The sequence below is a fragment of the Dermacentor andersoni genome, chromosome 10 (assembly GCF_023375885.2).
Source record: "Dermacentor andersoni chromosome 10, qqDerAnde1_hic_scaffold, whole genome shotgun sequence".
Lineage (NCBI taxonomy): Eukaryota > Metazoa > Arthropoda > Arachnida > Ixodida > Ixodidae > Dermacentor > Dermacentor andersoni.
This window is the reverse complement of record NC_092823.1, coordinates 128,902,270-128,911,916: the sequence shown is the minus strand read 5'-3', so window position 1 is coordinate 128,911,916 and position 9,647 is coordinate 128,902,270. Positions and strand designations below refer to the sequence as shown.

General features: G+C 43.7%; 1 long non-coding RNA gene across 1 annotated transcript; it reads left to right on the top strand.

Annotated features, from left to right (window-relative positions):
* Positions 1 to 3,565: 3,565 nt before the first annotated feature.
* Positions 3,566 to 6,822, top strand: LOC129388107 (uncharacterized). Its single transcript, XR_011890509.1, has 3 exons — positions 3,566 to 3,641; positions 4,724 to 4,804; positions 6,593 to 6,822. It is a non-coding gene; the product is annotated as an uncharacterized lncRNA (long non-coding RNA).
* The last annotated feature ends 2,825 nt before the right edge of the window (positions 6,823 to 9,647 follow it).

Below are 9,647 nucleotides of genomic sequence, written 5' to 3'. Positions count from 1 at the left end.
TGTATCAATCAAATTTTTTGTATGGGCGAAAACTTTCGCCATATTGTCTTTCCGACCCTTCTTGAGCCGTCCTTCTTTTTTTCCTGTCACTCGAGAGGCTTACCTCCGAAGCTCTGCGCTGAATGAACCAGACACTGACCTACGGAAAACAAACAAACATATCAAAAGCTAAGCAACGACATACGGCAGCTAAAATTATACTGGAAGCAGCGGGAGCAATCGATATTTATTTCAGCTGCTTTATCCTCTTCCCCTCTTTCTCTGATATTGCAAATAAAAAGGATTCCATCGTGGAGAGCCTTCACCAGTTTCCCCTGACCGGTCGTAACAATGTCCGCACTTCCCGTCTTTCTGGTTACCATATATATATTTGCTCTGCAACGGAGCACATCATTCCAACCATATCCGGAACTTCAGCCACAACTGCAAATATTCCAAAACGCAAGCCGCGTAAGTCCTGACATTTTATAGTTCTTTTAATGCGATTAGCGTTATTGGAGTCATTCATGTACTTCCCGGGGACGGTCTCTCTGGCGATGTCTTTGACAATTTTCTCGCCAACTTGAGTCATTAGGTAGTCCATGGTCTAGTGGTTATACCATCGCTCAGCTGTGAGGGAGACCGGTTCGAAACCAAGCGTCGAGCAAATTTGGGTCACGGGCCGCTCATCAGTGAACCCGTTTCTCGCCAACCTGTGTTACTGGGAGTGGGCAGTCCATGCTCTATTGAGTAGATCATCGGGCTGCTCTGCTGATGGAACGGGATTCGAAACCAACCTTCGGAACAACTTTGCTCACGGGGTATATAGCCCGGCGTATGTGTCGCTGAATGTAGTATGTGGCTCTTCAGTGAACCTGACACCAAATTCAGCCACTAGGTATCTGCCGCTCTTCAGCAGCGAACCTCCTTGACGCCACTTTGGGTCGTTGGGCCTGTGCCACTGGGCATGCGCCGATAGGCATCTGCTTCTCTTCAGTTAACCACTTTGACGCCAACTTGAACAACTGTGTGCCTTAGTATGCACCACTCTTCAATGGCAAAAAAAATATATTTAAAATTGATCCGGCGCTTGGCGGTATCCAAATCGCGTCTCGTATAATCAGACAAACATGTCTGCACCCCGAGTGGAGTTCACGAAGCCACCGCCGAGAAATGCTGCGTGTACAGAGGGAAGCGCTTGAGAGCAGCCAGGCTGCGTGCTCGCCCCATACATGACGCGTCTCTGCGAGGGCTATACAATGCGCTGCAGCATTGCTTCCAGGATAATCGTAAGATAGCGGCCAAGCCGTCCTGCTGAGCTTCGGCTGTCAAGACCAATCTCGGATGTGGCGACCACGTTCTGGTGGGGTTTAGATAAAAATGATGGTCTCCTCGAATTTAGGCGCGCAATTAGGAACATTAAGATCTTACAATATTATACCGAAGTTCGCTATATATCGTCTCTAATAGTTCCAATGTTGCTTGGGAACGCCCCGTCCCGCGATTCATCCAGGCGGCCTGGTGGACACAGTTCCTCGTATAGTTGAAGCGCTTTGTGGCGACATAAAAAAAAGGTAAGGAGCGACTGCATAAATCTAAACCGAGTGAACACCATAAACTTCGTTTCGGCAATTATCTACAGCAGGCCTCCATTCACCGTAGCCGAGCGTTCCCGAACAACGTAAGCCCAATGACAAGTTGTGGCACATATTCTCCCGCATAAGATAGGAAAATGGCAACTGGCACCAAAAAAAGGCTTCAGTAGCGGATAATGAAGTTTAGAATAAAAGCTAGAGTATGAGTTGGGCAGTTTATGTAAAAAAGCCAACAAAAAACTGAGGGCTTTCATAATATTGGTTACTGAATTTCTGCCCAGAGAGAAAATGATGTAAAAGTGGTTGGTAATGATAGGAATTAATGAAGTTGAAGGCATATGATGGGTAGTAGATTAGTAATTTCAAATTTATTCAGAGGCCTTAGTCCTAAAGTTATCTTGAACTGGCTATTAGTGTTCATGCTTTACTGCTGCCCAAGATGGCAGGGATGGTGATCATAGTCATGAGGAGTAATAAAGGATGTACACTTCAGAAAGTATATACAGTTTTGCAAGGTTAAGATAAAGACGTCTTCACAACAAACCAAACAATATTCCAGGTAAATGGACAGCCCTATGTACAAGGAGCCGGTGTTGGATCGTGTGTTGCGGACTCTCAGGCATTTTGGGCAAATGTGGTCAGGCCCCAGTTAACAACAATGGTTACATTGGTTGCTGTTTTACTGAAGTTAGACAACACAAATATACTAGACATGTTTTATGCTATTTGAAAATGCTGCAAGGCTGTTAATACGCTTCCTTTTCATTCACGTGTTTAGTGCTATCCCGACAGTGGCATCTGGTTCATGGTCAAGAGAAATTATCCCTACGATCCATACCTCGGCGGAAGCGCTAGATGCGTGAGATATGAGAGAATTGGACCGGTCATAGGTAACAGCATGGACGTAAGGTTCTCTTGGTGTCAGGATGGTTCCGGACGTGGATGCGGATCAAGGTAACACTCTCGACAATTTCCAGAAAGAAAGCTGCATGTGCATAAATACTGTGACCGAAATATGAATTTACACAGCGACTACAGCATTTTCATGAGTATTTGCGCCGACACCAGTAGTCACGAGTTAAAGTTATAAAGGGACGCACACCTCACTCACTAAGTAGGCGTCATAAAATTATTAGGGAAGCAAAAATGTTCGAAATGACGTTAGAATGAAATGCGATATATTTGCCCCTAAACACGACATTCCAATTTCATTTGGTGCGTAACGAAGTATAAAAGACGTCTGCGTAGCTTTAATACTAACTTAGTGGCACCAAATGTAACATGAGCTCTAAGCAGTTGCTGCGTAATACAGTTGCTAAATACATTCCAAATGCCAAGATTTTCTTGTTTTTTTTTTTGTACCTGATGTGCTGTGCATTGAATCAATGGGATGACAATTACAAAAATTGTTGCATTGTTGCGAAGTTGAACAAGGGATTTATGACAACTTTCACTGGGGAAACGTTAAACATTGCGTATTGTTATTATCAACTGCGTTAAAAACGCATGTTAAAAACCTCAAATTATCAAATTATCCTGTTGCCTTTCTGTGCCACCACAGCTCCCACAATGAGGTTAAGCGTGAAAAAGAAAAGCCCTAAACAAGACGAACACATGTCATTTTCCTGTTTCGTTCTGAAGTTTACTATATATTACAATAATAATTAACACGCGCTTATAAATAAAAAAATAAATGATTATATGCATTATTTTGTTGAGTATTAAATTCTGCCGACTATAAGGAAGTAATCATTACTCACCAGCAAAAAATTCAAAATACAAGCCTCACAACGCTGGACAGGATGGCGCTCATTTGCGTTCAATGCAGCCTTTGAGCAAGTCACAGGAAAAGGAGCTTTAAATAATAACGCAAAGGCTTTTTATTACGAAAGTACTTTATTGTGCACCGACGTATGCAACTCAGTGATTTTTCTGCGCATGCCGCCGTAAATATTATAGAAATTGGCTTTAAACGAGCTAATCTCTTTTGCAGTGCCGGCCGTCATGTTCTCACTTCTACGCCAGGATACCGCGCAGGGAATCTGTACAACTTTTTGACCTTCAATGGTAAGTCAGTGCAAAAGCGATGAGCCACGGTTAGCAAAAGCACCACGAAATCTCACAATATAATTCTATTAGAAATATAGTAATTTTTAGTTGAACACGGCTAGTAAAATTTGAGGATTCATTTCGCTCGATTTTACTCCTCTCTTATCACCAACCTGTTGTGAGCTAGCAATCGCATGTGGTGATAAGGCACAGGTCGACTGACAAAGCATGTGAATGCAAAGATTTGGAATAGAATGGTTACATCGTCGCGGCCACAAGCGCTACGAAGAGAGGCAGTTCTCTTCGATAAAATTTCTGGGACGTAGGTTGGATACTGCTTCTCACCTGGAGCACAACAGTAAGCAGTTCCTTCGGAAAGGCCACTCAGCCGCCACTGCGAATTTTCGCCACATTTTGTTTGCACTGAGTGACGTATGGCATTAGGTCAAGTTTACAAAGAAAATGCTTCGTCGGCGATACTGTCGCACTATCTGCGTTGTCCGCCAACTCGTATACTGCATACTGTTCAGCAAGTACAGCCTATTTTTCTGACCTAATATAAGAATTTCGAAGGCTTTCAGTGCAACCTGAATGCCCACTGACCATAGCACCTCTCTCTTTCTCCTTTCTAAACATTTTTTTCTTTGTAGGTAGCTAGTCGCTTCAGAATCTGCCGAGGCACGTTGACTTAATCTGCCTGTTGCATTTCTTTCGCACTACATGATGGACAATAACCGTCCGTCAAAATTCTTGTCACGTAATGCGTGCCGCTACAATCCAGAACGCTTATTAACATTTTAAAATCAAACACCAGAACAATTTCCTAAAACCGTACTTACAGCTTACCGCAACAACGTGGCCTCATGAATGTAGAGCAAATGGAAAACATCAGAGTTGCCATCTGGTAATTGTCGTTTTGGTAGGTGTGGATGTTGTAATGCAGTGTCTTATCTTGACATAGAGGTATTCATGTCGAAATAATATTTATTTCATTATCAATGTTTGTGCGTGCATTTCGAGAGCTTTCAACGCTATTTTCCGGCATTTAAGGCTCATTTGGAAGTGTTAATGCGACTTGAGCCCCATTTTCTATTTTCCAGGTGCGGGCAGTTTACAATTGCTTACTATCTTCAAAGATTGCCACACTTGTTTCGTTGGGCGTTATCTCCATGCTCTTCACGGTATGTTTGGCAAGAACTTCCTAATATTACCACCGTCACCAACTGTAATTATATGTTGCTTTTTAGAGCCAAATTAGGCTTCTTGTTCGCTAAAAGGTAACTGTAATCGAAGTACTTTTTCAGATACGCAGAACATGTTACCTTCGATATATGTTTGACACAAAAAACGGCTAGCTATATTCCCCTGGGGACTATTACCGGGAGTCGCCACTACATATTGCAGTAAGAGAAGAAACAAAGCTACAAATATTGTACAACACTATCAGGAATAATATCAGTGACATTTCTTGTACACCCGCTGTAGATCATTTTATGCCTCCAAATTCCTGTCAATTTCCTTGTCTGCATCGTAAAGTCGTTATCGTGCAGCTGTTTAGCGTATGCTCGTCCCGCTTACAGACGTGCGGTGCATTTCTAAAGGAACAAAAAAGACACGAGCATCATAGCAGAGCATGCAAATGTATTTCCAAGTACAAAAAGAAAATCTGACAAAGTACACACCAGAACACGCACTCTGAGCAACTGACGTGGCCTCAACCACTGTGCAAAGTGCGAAAGTCCCCTTGGCAACAGATAACATATACGCTAAGCCTTAAACACTAAAGCGACGTACAAGTCAATAACAGCACGTCGTTCTCACCGTGCTCTTGGTCCGTAAGGGCTACAACTGGCCGACACGGTGAAGTCGCTGCTGTTGCCGTCGGTTTTGGCTGGTGGAAGCTGAAAGGGCGTGATAGAAGCGTGGGAGGCGTAGACGGGGGTGGCGCCACTTACCGGGTCGCGGGACAGGACTGTCTAGCGGGTAGCCAAGGCGTCCACACTTGCCCTTGACCTGGCGTTCAGCAACCATTGTTCAACCAGCCGCCCTCAATCTGAGCAGCAAGTCTCCGGTAGTGCCGGAACGCAAAGCCGCCCTGGACCCCACTCCTGCTCAGCCTTGCCCAGTTGGCTGGGTCCGGACCGTTGGGAAACCCCAGGTTCATCAGCTGCCTCGGATCTCCATGTATTAATGTCACCGCCTTCGCCTCTCCTTACCCGCCAACACACCATTTAGCCTCGTCAGTCGTATACACACCTGCGCTAGCAAGCCCCACTGGGCCACCGCTCACTGGTCTCCGTCGTTGTTTTCCGTTAAACTACTTTTCTCACACACGAGCACAGTATATGAGGGATACATACTACAAGCACAGTCAGTGTGGAACTCTTTAGCAACGGGGAATTTAGCCAAGAAATGTACAGCCCAGAACATTTTGACATCTGCACTCGACTTAGTAATGTGCACCAATGTTGTCGCTGCCCCAAATGTACTCCACATTGAAATCGTATTCCATAAGAAATACGCTCCAGCGCAGCATTACTGTTGATGTATTTCGCTGAATTGATCTATGCGAGTGGTTCATGATGGACGACTACAATATAAACACGAACACCGAAGCCCTTTGGGGTGTGTGCTCTCATTTCTTCTGTCATCGTCGCTTTATGCGCTGTTAGGACCCTCAAAAATGGAAGGTGCTTGCAAATATATTCCAATTCGTCATGAAACTTACGTGAAATGAAATTAGGACATTCCACTTGATGAATCTATTGTGTAAAAATATGAAGAGCTATATTCAGCAACCGTGACAAGAAGCGCGACAGAAGGAAGAGCTGCCGCTCAAGGATGTTCGTTCCACATAGCTTGAACTTTGTAAGAGGACCATTCGGCTAATATGTTTCACTTAGTAAAATTTATATAGATCGAGGTTTAGAGTGTAGTAATCATCAAAACAACCTGTCATTTTTTGGCAGGATATGGCTGTGGCATGTGGCGTCGTGTGTCAACGTTTAACCGCCGTGCCATGTACTGCGACTTCATCTTCCACGTGTTCTGCGGCGGCACTCCCTCGTACCAGATGTACGATGACTCATGCGGCAGGGTGCTCGGCCTGAACGGTACCTCCAAGCAGAAGAATTAATCTGTTGCGGACGAGTTATTGGCCCTCTCCTGAGCATGTAACAGGCCAGTACACTTACTGAAATAAAGCTTATTTTCTGTTCACACTGCTCTGTTCTTTTCAAATCATCGATGCTGTGTTCATTGAAAATTATTTGCCGTTGTCAACAGCAGTCTGGATTACAACAGCTCCAGACAAAGGAAGCATTTATATATCCACAACTGCTATACTCGTAAAACAAACCAGTAGTCTATATTGACACAACTACATTTGGGCACAACTATATTGCCGCGGGCATGTGCCAGTGGGGAGGAGGTCGAAGTAGCGCGGGTTTTTCGGTTAAGCGTGGAGGTGAAGGAGACGTTGTTTGTTTTTCTTTGACGACTGGTAAGTGTATTTCTTAACAGTGCTGCTCCACATCCTCTTCGATCCCATGTCGTTACAATATCTACTAATTCGACATTCTTAATTTCAACAGCCTCAACTCTCCCTTACTCCCAACGCATACCCTTCTTATCGGTTTCCAATATCTTACTCTGCTTGTTCGCGGCTCGCTTTGTTGTGTTGGCAGCGAATATACCATCATTTTCAGTAATCTTACAGCATTGCCATGTAAACACAAACGGAGAGGGACGCTTTCATTGGCTCTGTCCCTGCGTGTGAGTCTCCGAAGCAGATTCATAAGCCTTCACAATAAAGTCATGTTATGCCCACTAGACCCCATGGAAGCCCTTTTAAATCCACAATCTCGGGATTCACTTTCATTAAGCTCTCTAGTAATAATTACAGTGAGTCACCGGGGCAAACAAAACATTATTGATGCGAACATGTCCACTTTAAGAATTGTATGAAGTGTGCGAAGTTATCCCTTCGTCGTGGACGCTCTGGTTGACATGTTCATACACTTCGTAACCTAATTGTGAAAGGGAAAGGCGTCATGCAGAGGATTTCGGTGTCTTTCGTAGCCTTAGTGTGGCTCCATGATCTTAGCTCTTCTTATCGTATACGTCGTTCAGACATGCCTTGTTCCACATGCGACCATTCATGAGAAAACGTAGAGCACCTTCTATTAAGCTGTCCTAAGTTTTAACTGCAAAGCTGTGCTTTTAAGGCAACTTTGATGACCCTTGATACTCGTCCTTTCAGCATAGAAAATTTGCTTGGACCATGAAATAACGCATCATTACAGCACTCAGCTCTGAATGCTTTAATAATCTTCGTTAGTGAAAGTGACGTTGTACATATGCATACATCTGTTAACATACGTCTGTTAACACTTTGTATGTCCTTGTGTGTTGTTATGTCACAACATTTTGCGTAGGTTAATGACTGATTACTGCGATGCTTCCTTTCCTATATTTACTGTTATTGTTTAAAAATGCTTACGAAATGTGCTTTAATGCCGGACCTTTGATTGGTTGGTTTTGCATGCCACGTCGTAATAATATAATTTGCTCATTAGACAATCTGTTCTTTGCGGAGAAGCCAGCGACACAAAAATGGCCAACAGTTCTAATGCAATAAGAATAAATTACTTCCTCACGCTGGTGATAGTAAAACCAATGAATTAACTGACACTTAGATGGAGTCAATAGATCGCAAGGCTACCTAGTGTATGGTGACTGGACGTATGACGGGCAAGTGTAATAAAGTGATTTTCGGCACGGAGCTTTTTCAGTGTTTTATATCATCTGTGGTCCTAACCTGCTTGTCATTTCAGTAGACAGACTTTCTTAAATGCCTTGTTTATGCAGCGAAAGCCGATGCCCGGTTAAAATGAATACATTGCTGCGCTAACAGGAAAATAAACACTTAGCGCTCAGCGCCCCTTGATTACGCAATGCCTCTATGACTGCAGGTATCTCTACTGAATCAAATGTTTTTTCGTAATCTATGAAAGCCATATAGAGAGGCTTATTGGACTCTGCGGATTTCTCGATAACCTGATTAATGACATGGATGTGAGCCATTGTAGAGTATCCCTTCCTGAAGGCAGCCTGTTCCCTTGGTTGACTAAAGTCCAGTGTTGCCTTTATTGAATTGGAGATTATTTTAGTAAATATTTTATATAATACTGGGAGTTAGCTAATGGGCCGATAATTTTTCACATCTTTAACGTCTACCTTTTCGTGGATTAGTATAATGTTTGCATTCTTCCAGTTTTCTGGGACCCTCGCTGTCGATAGACACTTCGTATAGAGAGCCGCCAGTTTTCTAGCATTATGTCTCCTCCATCTTGATTAAATCCACTTGTATGCAATCTTCTCTTGCTGCTTTTCCCCGTTTCATGTCTTACGGAATTCATCTAACCAAGTATGCGACTACCTGAAACGCGTCATGTATCAGGCGTGTACTGCAGCCGGTCTGCTCTGTCGCGCTTCCCGACAAGCTACGCCGCCAGTGAAGTTTGCGCACGGTCAGTGGCACACACTCAGTGACCCAAGTTCGCGTCGAAGAGGTTCATTCGAGAACGCCACATACACAGTGGCATATGTCGAGTGTCTCCAAGGGTGTATACTCTATGGCGTATACCGGCATGAACCTCCTATATTGTAGAATGCACAACCCTTGGGATTGGCCCACATATTTAGATTTAAGTGTCCTCGAAATCGGCCCGTATTTTCGACGGGTTGCTAGAAAGCTAGATAGCCAGAAAAAAATAAGTACTGGGAGTTTACATACCCAAACTGCGATATTATTTAGCAGGATGCGTTGTTGGGCAAGTTGCAATTCATTGTAATAGGAAACATTGTAATAGGAAACACCTAAGGCCTTAGGTCTAACTTTTACACATGAGCTCCCTGTCAATAACACTCTGCAGTTCCTTGACCTCAAACTTACCTTTGGAAAAGAGCACGTTTGTAGCTGTTTCTGCCCTCGCACACAAAAACAATTATTACCATATGATT